The sequence below is a fragment of the Danio aesculapii genome, chromosome 4 (assembly GCF_903798145.1).
Source record: "Danio aesculapii chromosome 4, fDanAes4.1, whole genome shotgun sequence".
In the NCBI taxonomy this organism is placed as follows: Eukaryota; Metazoa; Chordata; class Actinopteri; order Cypriniformes; family Danionidae; genus Danio; species Danio aesculapii.
This window is the reverse complement of record NC_079438.1, coordinates 44761578-44778209: the sequence shown is the minus strand read 5'-3', so window position 1 is coordinate 44778209 and position 16632 is coordinate 44761578. Positions and strand designations below refer to the sequence as shown.

The following is a 16632-nucleotide window of genomic DNA, read 5'->3' as shown; positions in this document are numbered from 1 at the left end:
GACTGTGATTGGCCATGAAGGTCATCAATTCACCGAACTCACCGCTGTTTACTGTGCGTAAATACAAATACAGAGACACTGGAGCATTTCAAAGTCACGTCGATGAGCCAGTTTGTCTATAAGCTGACATACGAGCGATCCGCTGATGAATAGCGGCTTTAAAACGCTGCTGTATCTGTGGTTATATTGCGATATTTTTTATTTTGCGATATATATTGCGATATGAATGCAATTTCACTAGATGAGTTGAATAACTATTTGGATGATTCTGTAGGGGAGTGCATAAAATATAATAATCTATGAGCAAAGATAAGTTTAATATAGAAAACGATACTAATTAAATGAACAGTATTTACATTTTTCAGAGTCATCAAACTGTATTCAAGTATGCAGTAATTGAATAATAAAACGTAAAAAAAGTATTGCGTAGTCTTCGTTTGTTAAACAATTCAATAAAATGAATCATTGTTCATTTGTTAGAGTTACCAACAGCACAGTTTCTTATGCCCGAATGCAAAAAAGAGCTGCATGAACATTCTTCAAAATCTCTACTTTTATGTTCCACTACAAAAAAAAAGACAGCATGCTATAAGGGTGAATAAATACTGTCTGGATTTTTATTTTTGGGAGGTGAACTGATCCTTTAAGGCTGGTTGATGTGGGAATTTGAAGCAGATGTGTTTTCATTTCCTGCATTTTATTTTCATTGGAAAGAATCATCTCAAGATCCTGATCGGGATCCAACACACACTCTCGGTCTTGCTTGACAGGTATGCATAAGTAGGAGGAAGACCAACAACTCGTAGAAAGTCTATTCCATCAGCAGGTACTCAATTTACCTTTGAAATGAGCTGGAAAGGAGTCATTTATTGGACTGATTGATTGAAACTTGAGAGTAGGCATGTTTAGACTACTGGCTAAAACAAACCAGCATTCAGAAGCGGTCTTTAAGCTTGTTTATTTTTACATTGATAAAGCGGATATGTTTTTAGGGCAGCAATTTATGGGGGGAAAAAACATTAGCATTAGCCCGTTAGCATTATTACCTAAAAAAAAAAACCCGAAACAGCAACCTATTCTTGTAACTGTGCAAGTTTTAATCAATGAAACAGTTGTTTATAAATGAGCAATGTCACATTTCCTGAGGCATCAAACATTTAATGATATCATATGCTAGCATGAACCTCCCACAGGCAATTAAGAGCTCAGAAATGCTGTTTGCTGATTAGTTTTAGATCAAAACTCCAACTAGACAGTTTATTTGGCTATCTTCAACATCAATAAAGGCATGCGAATGAAAAATTGTAACACATACCAGCCCTCGAGACCATTAACCCAGTAAGTTTGCTTCAAAAGAATCTGATCCATGTCTGCGTAGAGTATGTAAACAAGTTAGGCTGGCCATGAGAACATTTCTGTCATATTTTAGGGCTGTTTAGTATTACATATGAAATGAGCTCCAGAATGAAAAGAAACAAATCAATCTGGGGGGGGTGGTGACGTTAAGTTATACAAACTCTGACCTTTCAGTTTTTAAAGTAAACACTCAGAACTGCTGCATAAACTAAAAGAACACCGCCTATAATAGATTTCACATTGAACTCTTAACGTCTTACAAAATCGCTCTGTCGTTTCACCAGATCTCTGCGTGACTTTCCAGAAATGTCTACTCTGTAAGCCCATATGCTCCAAAAACACACACTCACAGATGGCCAATATGCAACAGAAGGGCTTGGTACTCTTTTCCCACAAACTATGTTCTGTTCCATCTGCCACCAAAAAAAATAAAAATAAGGTTTACAGGTGGCATGGTTTTCTTGCCAGCTCTATTTTAGATTGTGTTTGGTGAATGATCATGTCTGGTGTGGTAATGCCCTCTGAGCTTTCCTGTGGTGCAGAAACAAGCCTTCATCATAATGATCATTTACACAGAACAGGCAGAAACTCTCTCTGTTTACTCGCGAGCTCTATGAATCTTTGATATTTGCAGAGAACACCCTTATCCCACTTTTTTTTTCTTTTTTATAGTTGACAAACAGAACAAAGCAAACGCAGAATAATCCACCTTAAATATAGAACCAGGTATTCATTAGCGTAACCTGAGATCCACCAAAAGCAGGGTTTGACTAAAGCTGAAAAATCCCACTTAACGATGCATTTCTGTAGAAGCTATCAAACTAGACAGAAATATTTTTAGACTCTCAATACGAGTGATTTTATAAATTAATATTATTTTTGCCACCGATGTCATTATTATAATCCAACCCAAAATGTTCTATAATATGTAATAACTTACACACACATACACTTACTGACCACTTTATTAGGTACACCTGTCAAACTGCTTGTTAACACAAATATATATATATATATATATATATATATATATATATATATATATATATATATATATATATATATATATATATATATATATAAAATCAGCCAATCACATGGCAGCAACTCGTTGCATTTAGGCATGTAGACATGGTCAAGACAATCTGCTGCAGTACAAACTAAACATCAGTGACATCAGTGAGTGTAGACTCACTGGAAAACGGCAGTAAATATATTATGACTAGTACGGGTAGCATTATTTGCATTTCAACCTCAAAATACTTTAATTAAAGTGCATTTTAACATGGTGTAAAATCTATTTCATTGTTAGCTCATCAGCTTTGGTGTTGCTCAGGTTGAACTAAAGCTCAAAGTGGTGTAAAAATAATGTAAACTGGATTAAGTACTGCTTAGTAAATAATTTAATCTCTTTAACCTTTAGGGTTTAGATTTAAAGTATTAAAGTATAATGCAAAATAAAGATATGATTTTTTTATTAATGCGATAAAGCAGTAGCAGGTTAGTGCCTTTCAAACAGATATGCGCATAAACATATGTAATAAAATATTGCCACAATCTCAACATACCTTTTTGCACCACTGCATGGACATTTACATTTCAAATGCCAAAAAAAAAAACTGGAGTAAAAACATGACGTACACTAAGCACACTTTTCTGTTCTCACAGTTGGAGCAGTATGTAGGGATTCAGGGGAAGCCTCTAAAGTGGTTAAAGTCCTATTGGAATTGTAGAGGTTTGGTAGTGAAAAATATTCTCATCTTAAAAATTCTGATCATTCCGCCTACTTTGTTTTCATCTAATACCCTTTATATACTTGTATGACATTTTTCTGAAACATAAATGAAAGACAAGAGATTATTGTATTTGACTCTAGAGAAGCCTGGGGTATAGATTTTGGCTCCCCGTCTCTGTATGATAAAAGCATACGTCAAAAATGTGGGCGGGTTTACTGACAGCTCCCTCAAGTAGGATCAACAAATTCAATGCACTATAAAATCAAGCTTTTTACAATTTAGCCGAGATGAAACTGTCCCTGAGATTTAAAGTGCATGAAATGATATGCGTTTTGATGTCCTCGAGACTTGAGGAGGGGCAGTTTAAATATAAAACAAATTGCTATTTATAAATGGTTTGAGTTACCTTAAATTTTGGAGTTTTAAAGTGTACTTATTTACTATAAATTGCTTTTCTACACTGTACAGCTAACATATTAATTCAGACATTACCGATTTAGAAGTATTTTACACCACTATTTAAAAAAAACCTAAACGATTCCCAATCCTAGCAATTCCACTAATTACATTAAGCACATTGTTAAGCATCTGTTGTTTTAATTTTGCCATCCAAACAAAGCTTTAATAGCATTGCAATATCACACCAGATTAAACAAAGAAATAAGCTCCATTTGCACCAAGACAAGCTCTGCCACCAAATCCACACAATCCCACAGTATTTCAACAGCCCGTGTACTAGATGCTTGAATAACTCTAGCTGGAGGAAAAGCCTCGGGCAACAGAACAGAGTCTTCTAGGAAGGCCGACCCTCTGCTCTCTGCATTAAACCGACCTGGATTCAGTGAGCATCAGTGGCAGAACTAAGTCTGAAGTTCCTTAGAGATCTTCTCCAGGGTTTATGAGTCCAGACTGCAACATAATGACGCTTGGCCTAACCCTATTTCAGGCCAGACGCTGAAGTTAGTCTGGAACTGGAAGGCACGGCCTTTAAAAAGGATCTTTAACTGGTCATATTTCAAGTCCCAAGGGCGAACAGCATGTAATACATTTGAATTGAGTGAGGAGTTGTGGTACCTGACAGAAAACAATACAGCGGCCTGGGGCTTTAAAATGAGTTCAGCAGACACTGGTGGAAATAAAGAGTGGCTCCTTATGTGTTCCCTGAGTGTAGTATGCTATATCACAGAAAGGAAATGATCCTTGTCTTCATTTCCTGCCTGGAGTGTGCAGCGCTCTGCTCATACTAAAAAGTTGGAGTGGAATAAATTGGGAAGTTGATCTAAAATCATTCCGAAGGTTGTCACTGAATACAAAAAGACCGCTCTAGGATTGTGGAACGTTTTAGGATGGTACCTAAAATGTTTCTTTCAAAAGAAAAAATGAAGCAGAAAAATGTGAAGTGATTTTATTTCTAAACAAATTTACCTTTAGTATTAATTAGTATTTTTCTACGATATATATTGCGACCAGTTGAAATTAATATGTCTATTTGGAAAGAACTAATCATTTTTGACACATTGGGATGATTTTGAATGTGATTTTGACTGAGATTTTGAGAGTGTATCCATGTAAAACATTATAAACCAAATCACAAACATAAAAATAAAGCAACAATACTGTACAAATAAAATATACAGTGCTTTATGATTTTCATAAAATCTAGCAACATTTAATAATCAAATGTAAAATAACACCATATTCCAGTGGTCTCAAACTCAATTCCTGGAGGGCCGCAGCTCTGCATAGTTTAGCTCCGACCACCTCCAACTCGCACCAGCTTAATAGTAGTCTTGAACACCTTGATTAGTTGAATCAGCTGTGTTTTATTAGGGTTGGAGCAAAACTGTGCAGAGCTGCGGGCCACCAGGAATCCAGTTAGAGACCTATGTCATAGTTTTTATCATATACATAAATGCAACTAATCTTTATTTAAAAATCCAAATTTCTTAGGTCTGAATATTTTTAAACCGAATTAAATGATAAAAACACACATACATAAGTGTTTTGGTAACTTTATGGTTTAATGTTGCAAAAATCCCACAAATGTTTTCCAAATTCTGGTCAATAATACTGATTTAACATTGCAAAACCTGCGATTTAACTATTGCCGATGCACACATTGCGATATCGATGCTGAAACGATCCATTGTGCAGCCCTAGCGTGTTTAGTTTGTTTCATGAGGACTGTTTACACTAACAAGAATAAATATACTGCATTCCAAAATATAGTATATGTGATAGTATATGTCGGGGAACACCAAACTTGTTCCTGGAGGTCCAGTGTCCTGCAGATTTTAGCTCCAACCCTAATCAAACACACCTGAACAAGCTAATCAATGTCTTAGGTATATTTGAAACACCCAGGCAGGTGTGTTGAGGCAAGTTGGAGCTAAACCCTGCAGGGCACCGGACCTCCAGGAACAAGATTGGTAATCCCTGGTATATGTGATTAACATGCATTAGCTACAGTATAATCTATAAAATGTAACAATGTTAATGTAATTGAAGTACTAATAACACATTTATGTTACGAATACATTACATTACATTATATATTATATTATATTATATTATATATTACATTATATTATATATTACATTATATTATGTATTAAATTATATTTTATATTGTTAGTGCCATTTTTAATGCAACATTTCCCTTAGGATACTGATTATACATGCTATTAGAGTTCTCCACTTATAGCAGAGCTTACGCACATTTACATTTGCTAACTGGAAACTGAACTAAAGTTCAAGACAAGAAAAAACATTACTTCACACAAATGAGAATGGAAAAACACATCCCATCTAAAACACTCTACAGATTCAATGGCATTGTTAGTCAGTTAGTGTTTTTTTAGATATTAAACTCTTCTCTAATGAAGGGTGTGACTGCTTGTTTCCTGAAGGGGGAAAGCTTTTGTAACTCTTGATTATACAGGCATAATTATAATTACTGAATCTTAAATAAAATCGGAAGTACGAATTTGACTCTCAGATGGACATTTTAATTAGACCGCACTTCTACTTTTTGTGCTGTGCAAGTACAAACTAATGAGCCACTCTGCTGTCTACTGCCTACACAAACTACAAACTAGTATGACAGAACACTACATGAAATGTTCCTCATACTTCGCTGATTTCAAACACTTGACAAAGGCAGCAACTCACAACGTCTTTCACAAAGAGTACAAGAGACTCCAAACTGATTAGCATTTTGCTAAGCTAACAACATCATTTTCTGAACACAAGTCGTCTAATCTGCCTAAAAACACCTAATACTGCCATAAATTTGATATTTTATGAGGCTACATAATCTGAAATGGCTTTAGTGTGCAGAAATGTCATCCAAGTAGGCAGCTAACTAGGTTTCAGAACCTTTGATCATTAATATATTTGCTATCCCACACAAAAGGGCATTAAAAATGAAGTGAAGCACCTTTTTATGAACATTAAGCTCGCTAATGACCTTTTTAACCAACTTTTTTGCAATTATACACGCAACTAATGTCAGCCTGTGTGGGTGGGGGTGAATGAAGAGCTGTAAACAGTACTTTCCATACGCAAACACATGTATTACACCAACACCCACACTTGCAAACACTCTGAGCCTCGATAACCAACAAGCCTAGTAGACGCCATTACGCTCCGCTGGGCATGACAGAGGCTCTTATGCCAAGCAGAGTCACCGACGTGCGGAAATATTCACACATGCCTTGTCACAGAGAAAGAGAGAGGCAAGAGCAAAGAGAAAAGCATTCCCAAAAGTGTCCAAGAACAATATTAGAGATCTAAAATAAGATCTTGAGGGGTTTAGATTGAAGATCTAACACTCAAACTGAACTCAAACTAAAAATCTTTATATATGCGCTGATATCTTTACAATCTGGAGTTTACTATACTGAAAATGTGTACATATTAACCAGTTGAGTCCAACGAAACGAGAGGTATTTGCATATTTTAAAGGGTACTGGAGATTGCTTGAGTTGGTGACAGTCAGTCAGGCCCGACGCGGCGGTCAGACCCAAACCCAATTAATTTTGACTTCACTTTCATGTTCCAAACATGAAAGAAGTTGAGTGAAAGAGGGAGAGGAGAGGGGAGTGAGAGCGACAGAGCTCCATAACAGACATACTGAAATTGTTGAGGAGTGTGACAATGACAGACTCACTTTTGAAAAATATATAGGGTGTCAAAGCCTGAAACCACTAGTAAAAACTCTTATTTTAAATGTCATATATAGTACTATCAGCAACTACTTCAGTAAATTTTATAATATAATATAATATAATATAATATAATATAATATAATATAATATAATATAATATGATATAATATAATATAATATAATATAATATAATATAATATAATATAATATAATATAATATAATATAATTGGTCATTAAGGAGATATTTCCATTATGATACAATAAATTATAATATAAAAAAAATATTTACACCTAGTTATGATGTAAAAAGCTAGCTAATATACTATGCCATATCATATTATAAAACATTATGATGTAAAATAATAATTAATATTCCATTACATTAACTGTATTATATTTTATTATCTATACTTCAACCATTCAAGTGAGATGATGGTTATATAAAATTAATGCATTAACTATGGAAATAGTAATATTAGGTAATATAAAACAAAAAACAAAAAATATCTAAAAAGGTATAATATATAAAAATATCTTTTCACTTCAACTCTTCACTTAGCGTTATGCTGATGACATGAATATGATATTACCTATGGAAGTATTCATATTATAGTTATATTTAAAACAAACAATATAAAGTTGGTCGTCAAAGAGATATTTCCATTATAATATAATAAATTATAATGTAAAAAATATTCAAAACAAGTTATGACGTAAAAAGGTATTATTATATTATATTATATTATATTATATTATATTATATTATATTATATTATGCAAAATAATAATTAACACCCCATTACAATAATTTTATTATATTTTAAAATAAATGCATTAACTGTGGAAATACTAATATTATATTAATATAAAAAGGTATAATATATTACAATATATTATACAATTAAACATTATGTAAAATAATAATTAATATCCTGTTACGTTAATTTTATTATATTTTATTATATTCACTTCAACTCTTTACTTAGTGTTCTGATGGTAATATAAAATAAATGCATTAACTGTGGAAATATTAATAGAAAATAATATAATAAAACAAGCTATGATGCAAAAATGTATTATTATATTATATTATATTATATTATATTATATTATATTATATTATATTATATTATATTATATTATATTATATTATATTATATTATGATGTAAAATAATAATATCCCATTATTGCGGAAATTTAATATTATATTAATATAAAAAACAAGCTATGATGCAAAAAGGTATTATTATATTATATTATACAATTAAACATTATTTAAAATAATAACTAATATCCCACTACATTAATTGTAATATATATTATTATTTTCACTTCAACTCTTCAGTTAGTGTTATGATGGTAATATAAAATAAATGCATTAATTGTGGAAATATTAATAATATATTAACATAAAAAACCTATGATGCAAAAAGGTATTATTATATTATATTATATTATTATATATTTATTTTAATATTTTATATTATATTATATTATATTATATTATATTATATTATATTATATTATATTATATTATATTATTATATATTTATTTTATTATTTTATATTATATTATATTATTATATATTTATTATATTATATTATATTATATTTAATTATATTATATTTAATTATATTATATTATATTATATTATATTATATTATATTATATTATATTATATTATTATATATTTATTTTATTATTTTATATTATATTATATTATTATATATTTATTATATTATATTATATTATATTTAATTATATTATATTTAATTATATTATATTATATTATATTATATTATATTATATTTATTTTATTTTATTTTATTTTATTTTATTTTATTATATTATATTATATTATATTATATTATATTATATTATATTATATTAAATTATGTTACATTACATTATATTCTTCAATATCCCTGTATATTTCCATCCTTATTTTAGCTCTTCTTCTTTACATTGTCAGCCAGCAGTTGAGTTTCTGACTGCATGTCGACATCAAATCAACATCAGCAACCCCAAATCCACCTTCGACAACCCACATCTCTCCTCTGCACTCAAAGCTACTTTTTTTTTTGTGTGTGAGGCCTTTTTGAGATGTCTTCAAATCAATAGGTCAAGGTTTTGGTGAGCTGGATGTTCAGAGGAAAAAAGCCTGTCATGCCTGAGAGGACAGGAAGTGCAGAAATGATCCGCAGAATAAAGCCTCATGGCCTGGTGAGAAGTGAAGGAAAGAGAGCAATGACCACATGACTCCTAATTAACGGAAACTAACCCCCGATAACACATGCATGCTGGCTTTTCAGTGAGAGAGGCAGAGATTGAGGGAAGGATAATAAAGCAAGTAAAAAAATATAACTAAATAAAACAACTGAAGAGAGAGGGAGAGAACAAACGGAGAGATTACAGATGGGTATTATGGCAGCTTTAAAGCTCTGGGCTCAGACTAAAGACCTCATGCTCCAACCCACACAGAATATACGAGTGTGCAGAAGGAGCCACAGAACTGGAACGGTCATTCATATGCCTCTTTTCCCCCTGCATGTTCAATTTCAGTAGCATGTCATTAAATATTGATTTTTAAGCATCATGTTTCACATTAAGACTCAACTCAAAAATATGGATGCTTCGTTTCAGGTTGTTGCAACTTTTTTTTTTGAGAAATTTTAAGTGTGTAATAAGAGAGTGATATATTTACGGTATGTTGTATGATAAAACTGTAATTGCAATTTCAACAATGTTATGTACACACTGTAAAAAATAAAAAAATTAATTAAATCTGTATTTATTAAATATATGATATACATACAGACACACATGGCAGTTTATTCTGTGGTGACGAAGCCAAAAAGAAAATTAAATGTATACACACATTAAATGGCCACTTTATTAGGTACACCAGTCCAACTGCTCATTAAAGCAAATTTCTAATCAGCCAATCGCATGGCAGCAACTCAGTGCATTTAGGCATGTAGACTAGTCAAGATGATCTGCTGGAGTTACAACTGAGCATCAGAATGGGGAAGAAAGGTGATTTAAGTAACTTTGAACGTGGCATGGTTGTTGGTGCCAGACAGGCTGGTCTGAATATTTCAGAAACTGCTGATCTACTGGGATTTTCATGCACAGCCATCTTTAGGGTTTAGAGAGAATGGTTCAAAAATAAGAAAATTTCAGTGAGTGGTAGATCTGTGGGCGCAAATAGTCTCAACTTAAATCAGTCATACCTGATTAACTAATTTAGTATAAGTAAAATAAAAATGCTGTCATGAATTTTTGTAATTTTCTTTTTTACAGCGTCACATACATAATTAATTGAGAATGTCAAAATTAATATTGTACCAAAAATAAATAAATAATTTAGTTAATAAATCGGTTAATAAATCTAACTTATTTAGGACTTTAGGAGTCACTCAACGCACATCTCCACCATTCAAAACCAAAATCAGAAGCCTTAAAACTTTTATTTAGTTAAAAATGCAATGAAGCTTGTTTTTCAATCTGAGCAATTGTGCAACTGCAATCCTAAATGTGATTCAAAGTTATACACATTATAACACATGGCTCAGTATTTTAGTACTATTATATTATTGTTATAGCATCAAACTATATAGGTCCAAACTGCTTACAAATTAAACAATTATTAAAAAATATCTATCTGGCTGCGTCCAAAATCGCCCACTACTCAGTAGGTACTGAATTTAATTTGAAATTTACTACTCGACCATTAGAAAAGTATGTTCTATACAGTATGAACGCGAGTAGTATGAATGGAACTCAGACGTACTACATCCACCATCTTGTCATGATCATGTGACCTACCCGCGTCAGTTGCATCGCTTCACTCCCATTTATGAACTCTCTCGCAGTGCGTCATGGAACAGCGTAGCATGCATCGGATGCACACTTCAGAATCTTGCCGGAAGTATTAGGTCATCCAGGTACTTTACACATTCTATGAATTCGGACATACTGCTCTGCTCGCATACTATTTTTAGCGTACTATATAGTATGGACGTATACGATTTCAGCCCAAGCCGTAGATTAACATTGGGTGCATAAAATAAACATCTATATTCGCAAAATGATTGTATCCATAAAAGGAAAAACTTTTTGGCAACCTTTTACATTTTTTTATTAATATTTATTCAATACAGTGTAAAAAGTGATTAGTAACTTTAAAAAGTGAGTAAAAACCATTGTAACTAGAAAGTATTAAGTTGACTTATTTTAATTTTGCGCAATTTATTTGCTTAATCAGTTTAAGGCAGCTGGTGTACTCACTTTAAGTAAAGTTAACTAATCTCTTTAAAAGCAACAGGTTTTGTCACTAAGTCAACGAATTGCTTTTTACAGAGTTACTGATGAAATCAATGAGACTAATTTCATGATCACCATTGATCTCATTCTTTAGTACTGCACCTAATTGCTTTCATCCGCCAGTAAAAACAAAACTTGTATCTCAATTTAACTACAGTACATCAATTCCACATTGTTTAATGAAAATTGCAAAATCAATGCAAAAAATATCCATCGATTTTGCTCATCGGTCGAAGATCAGCAATTTTAGGACATCAAAAAAGAAACAGGAAAAAGAAAAGATGAAAAAAGACAGTCATACTAAACAGAAAACAGATTCAGGGTGTCTGATTGGAGGTCAAGCCAGATCTCAGTGCCTTAAAGCGGCAGTGACCCACAGGCTTCACTACGACTCAATGGTTTGTTTTCATAAGAGGCCCAGAATTGTAAGGTCAAGGCCCAAAAAAGAGGAATAGACTGACTGGGAGGAAGGGGAGAGGGAGAGGGTGGGAGAGGGGGAGAGAGAGAGATGAGGGAAGGAAGACGAGGGCTGGGGGCTGAGGTTACACATCTGGTTGTGTTCAGGATGTTTGAGATTCCTCTGTGGTCTGTTTGGGGTCTCGGTGCCAGGAGAGGAGGGGCAAGGAGACGGGACGATCCAGTCTCAACACATGAGTAAAAGAGCTCTCAGACTCAGTTCTCAAACTCTTCCACATCAGCCATTAATGGTGAGATGAGTCGTTGACTAGCTTTTTAACAATTAGTCTTCTTCTTTTTCTAGTGTTAAGATATTTAGCATTCACAAATGTTTGCAACTCATGCAGTTTTCCTTTGAGAACTGCATTTATATTTACCATAAACAAGATACAGTAATATTTTAACAATGGAAGTATATGGGGTAAATATTATGAAGGGTTTAAAGTAAGTAGTTTAGTAATTGTATGTTGTCTTGCTTCATTTAAATTTTGTATATAAGCATGTTTTACATTATTGGAGGGTATTTAAAGCTTTCAAATGAGAGCTCTTATTCAAATTTCCAATTCACAATCACATTAATAAAGAAATGTCTTTACAAAAACATTGACGTCTGCTTGAGAAAGTCTAGCTTTAAAGTTATAAACGTTAACTAAATTGCTAACAGACTGCTAACTAACAAAGTTAAAAGGTTTATGCATGTTTACATGTTTCTAACCTGACTTAGCACACAGCTAACTTGTTTTCCGCACTGCTGGCATGTAACTAATGTTTCAGCTAGCACGTTTTAATAAGCTGCTAACATGTTAACATGTTACTTCGTCCTTCTGTTTCAGCATGCTTAACATGTGTTCATACTTCTCTGTTTTACCACATTTCTCTCTTTCCTTCACTCCTCATCACCAGGCCATGAGGTTTTATTCTACAGATAAATTCTGCACCTCTCAGAGATAGTAACTTAATTCAACACTTCTAACGTTTTACACATTGCTAGCATATTTCTAATGTTTTAAAGTTGCTAGCATGACTTAACAGTGCTAACTTGTTTACACTGCTAGCATGTTTTAGCATTTTAGCACTTCTCTTCTTTTTTAAAATTGACAAACCATGCTGATAAATGAGCAATATCACACAAGTAGCAGTGCGATGTGGGTGTATATCGACACTGCTGGGAGGCATGTGCCTTAGTGTCCCACCAGCGACGATAAACAGCCATATCGCACTGATACTCGTGTGATATTGCATTTATACAACAGTTTGATGGCATAATAGTGTATGTAAATATAAATCAAAATCAAATATAAATCAAATGGAGAGTCTAAAAATGTTTTTGTTCGGGGGACTACTTTCCTCCACCATTCAGTTTCACATCTGCAGCAGAACAGCAGAAACCGTTGCTAATTCACCAATGTCACTTTAGAGCTAGTATTTGAATGATTCTCTAGCGTAATGTTTAAAGTGATGACAAAACGGGTAATTTGCTAATATTTTAAGATTATAAGGCTGAACGACATGAAATGCCATCAGTCTAGAGACATTTCCCAGTATTTATCTGTTGCAATCGGGGGATCACAATAATCAATCCCAAACAAGCCAAAGCAAAGCAAACAATTCCAGGTTACTGTTGTGTTTGTGATAAGGAAAAACACTAAACACATGCGGGCATTTCTTCTTTCTTTCTGTTTACTGAACTAGTCTGCAGTAACGAAAACTGGAGACTCATTAGAAACAAACAGATGGCTAACCAAAAAGTAACTGAGGGTTATACAAAGAGTGGTCAACACAAAATACACACATTCCTGATATGAGAGTCCTATCTCACACTCAATACACTACAATTACTATGGTACAAATACAGCACTACAACAAACAAAAGAGAAAAATCGACTTAGAATGTCACTCACCAATTTTATAATGATTTGATCAGCTGTAGTTTGAAACTACGAGTTTTTCTCCTCTAAGGGCTTATCACGCGGTCTCTGTCGCCATCTTGTGAATGGACATTGTCAACCGCCTTTGCTCTGCTCTGCCGCCGATGTACTGTCTCTCTGAAATTATAAATATTTATTTATTTTATAATTATAATATTTAAATAAGCACTATCCTTATAAATAAACTGCATAGTTGTAATCTAAACAACTACATTCTTGCCTAAAAAAAAGCCTCAAAAGTACATTATGTTGTCCAACAGCTGCAATATTTGTCAAACTGTAGTGAGTTTATTGACCTGCTGTCACTCTATTTGGGTGGAGTAATACACAAGAGTGAAGACGCTGAAAGAGCTCTGATATCGCACGGCTATCAGCCAATCAGATTCGAGAACCAGACCGAACTGTTTTATAAAAAGTTCTGTTGTGAGCTGTTCACAAAAAACACAAAAAAATGTCAGATTACATGATAATATAACTTCTAAGCAGTCTTTGTGATCATTTTTTATCCTTTTTGAGCATCGTGCTATTAATTTCCTTGCATTTGATGACTGGTTAAGTGTGTATTTTGTTACATTTTAACAAGTTTATGTATGGAGGTATGCATTTTAATGCACCTTTCACCCTAATTCCATCAAATTTATACAGAAACCGCAATCATTTTCAGCTGTAACAAAGCAAACCCTGCACATCCCAACCAAATTCAAGAACTCTTAAAAAGGGCAGAGATTTGACAGGCCACGTCTGTCTCGTCTACAGCAGAAAGACGAAGACCGCAGGGAGTGCAAAGGTCAGATTTAACAGCGTTTTTCCACTAAACAAAAAAAAGAGAGAGCATTTCCCCGGTGCACAGAGATCTGAGATAGTAACACATTTACAAACATCAAATAGGGCACTTTCTTGGCTATAAAAGTTTGTGAAGGCTGAAACAGGGAGTGAACACACACACAAACACAGAGACATCTCCCTCAAAGAGCAAGAATTTAATCACCAACAATAACAACCGGTCTTTAGCTCGCAAAGCAAAGCGTCCGGTTCCTACATGCGCCATTTGGTTTTCATCTCAATATGCAGTTGTTCAGACAAGTCAATCTATTCACATTACCACCGTCATCAATGCAAATCCAGAACTGCTTAAATAGTCATACCTCAACGCCGGCAGCTCAATGTCTTTGTTGGAACCAAAAGAGGCCACGATGTCGAAGGGGAAAAAAAGAAAGACGCAAAAACAGCTGCCATTCCAGCTCCATGTGCAATTTATGAGGCAAAATTGAAATGGGGAGATATTCATCTTTATTACAACATGGCAGATCAGACGATGATTCGAGACATGGGGTAATGTAATGAACCTGTCGCTAGGAAAGAGGGCTGAGGCTAGTCATTACCCCGAGCTGTCAAACGCAGCCTCCTTCATTCACCTCACTCATAATAGAGCTTTTCTCATCGCACAAATGAATACAAATGTCTCCCTGTGAATGACTCCGACATTGCACCTGACAGCCAGGTGTACATGGGCGGAGAGCAATTTGTTTCGCAAAAGCGAGCCTTTTAGTGTTAGCGTTAGCTGTTGTAAATGTGTGCTCGCGTGTGAATGGGATATAGGTGTGTGTGATTGAACGTAGGTGTGTAGATTAAACAGTCCCAAATGACATGTTCTCCAAAGACAGCTGTGTGCGGAGGTGGAGGTGGAGATTTTTTTTGTGCATCTGGGTTTCATGTCGCGTTTAATTGTAATTCTTCCTTTAGTTTCTGTGGATATTGGTCTCGTCTCCATGGAGGACTGCAGCTGGAGGACTAGAAACTAGCTGGATTTTAATAAAGGGCCCCTCCTGAACCCTGGAGAGCAGAAACAGGATGGAATTGTCCCAATTAAAAATCACAAAGTGTTGCAACATGGATGAATAAAATAGAATAGAATAGAATAGAATAAATTCCAAAGTTATTGTTTTAATAAAAAATAAATAAATAAAAGGACATAAATAAAAAAAAGAAAATTCAATAAAGTTACAAATTCCAACAGGAATTTCAAAGTGTAAATAAAAATAAATAAATAAATTATCCAAAAGGAATTCCAATGTAGAAGAAAATAAATCAAAATTAAATAAAAGTTACAAATTTCAACGTGGAAATTCCAAAGTGTATTATTAAAAAAAAAACTATAAAAAAAAACAATGAATAAATAAATGACAATCTAATAGGAGTTCCAACATGGAATGTTAAAAATAAATAAATAAAATCAAAATAAAATAAATGCAAATAAAAAATGTAATTAAATATAAAATAAAATAAAATTCAAACAGGAACTCCAAACTGTATTATTAAAAAAAAAAAAAAAAAAAAAAAAAAAAAAACAATGAATAAGTAAAAATAAATAACATCTCCAAGTCATGTGTTTTGACTCTTTTGTAACGATACTGGCGGCATGTTCTTGCATTCAACCGAAAGATGAGCCATTTTTATTGCTTCCGTTTATGGCACTTTTTATAGCACAAGTGATTTCATAAAAATAACCGCTCATATGTGTCATGTGTTTCTCAATCTTTTGAAACTAAACTAGTCGCATGCTGTTGCATTCTCGAGAAAAAGGAACTGAATTCATTTTCACATTTAAAATACTTTGACATAAAAAATACACAAAGTAACAAATAACTACAGAAATCT

The 16632-nt window shown here is 33.3% G+C and overlaps 1 protein-coding gene across 2 annotated transcripts in view; it reads right to left on the bottom strand.

Moving 5' to 3' along the window:
- Positions 1–16632, bottom strand: part of plxnb2a.1 (plexin b2a, tandem duplicate 1) — a 164799-nt gene that overhangs the window by 89555 nt on the left and 58612 nt on the right. The window contains exon 2 of one of the 2 annotated variants that reach the window (XM_056455782.1): positions 13948–14091. The exons of the other annotated variant lie outside the window; for it this stretch is intronic. The gene's annotated coding sequence lies outside the window, so the exon portion shown is untranslated. The remainder of the gene's footprint in view (positions 1–13947; positions 14092–16632) is intronic. 2 annotated transcript variants of the gene reach the window in all.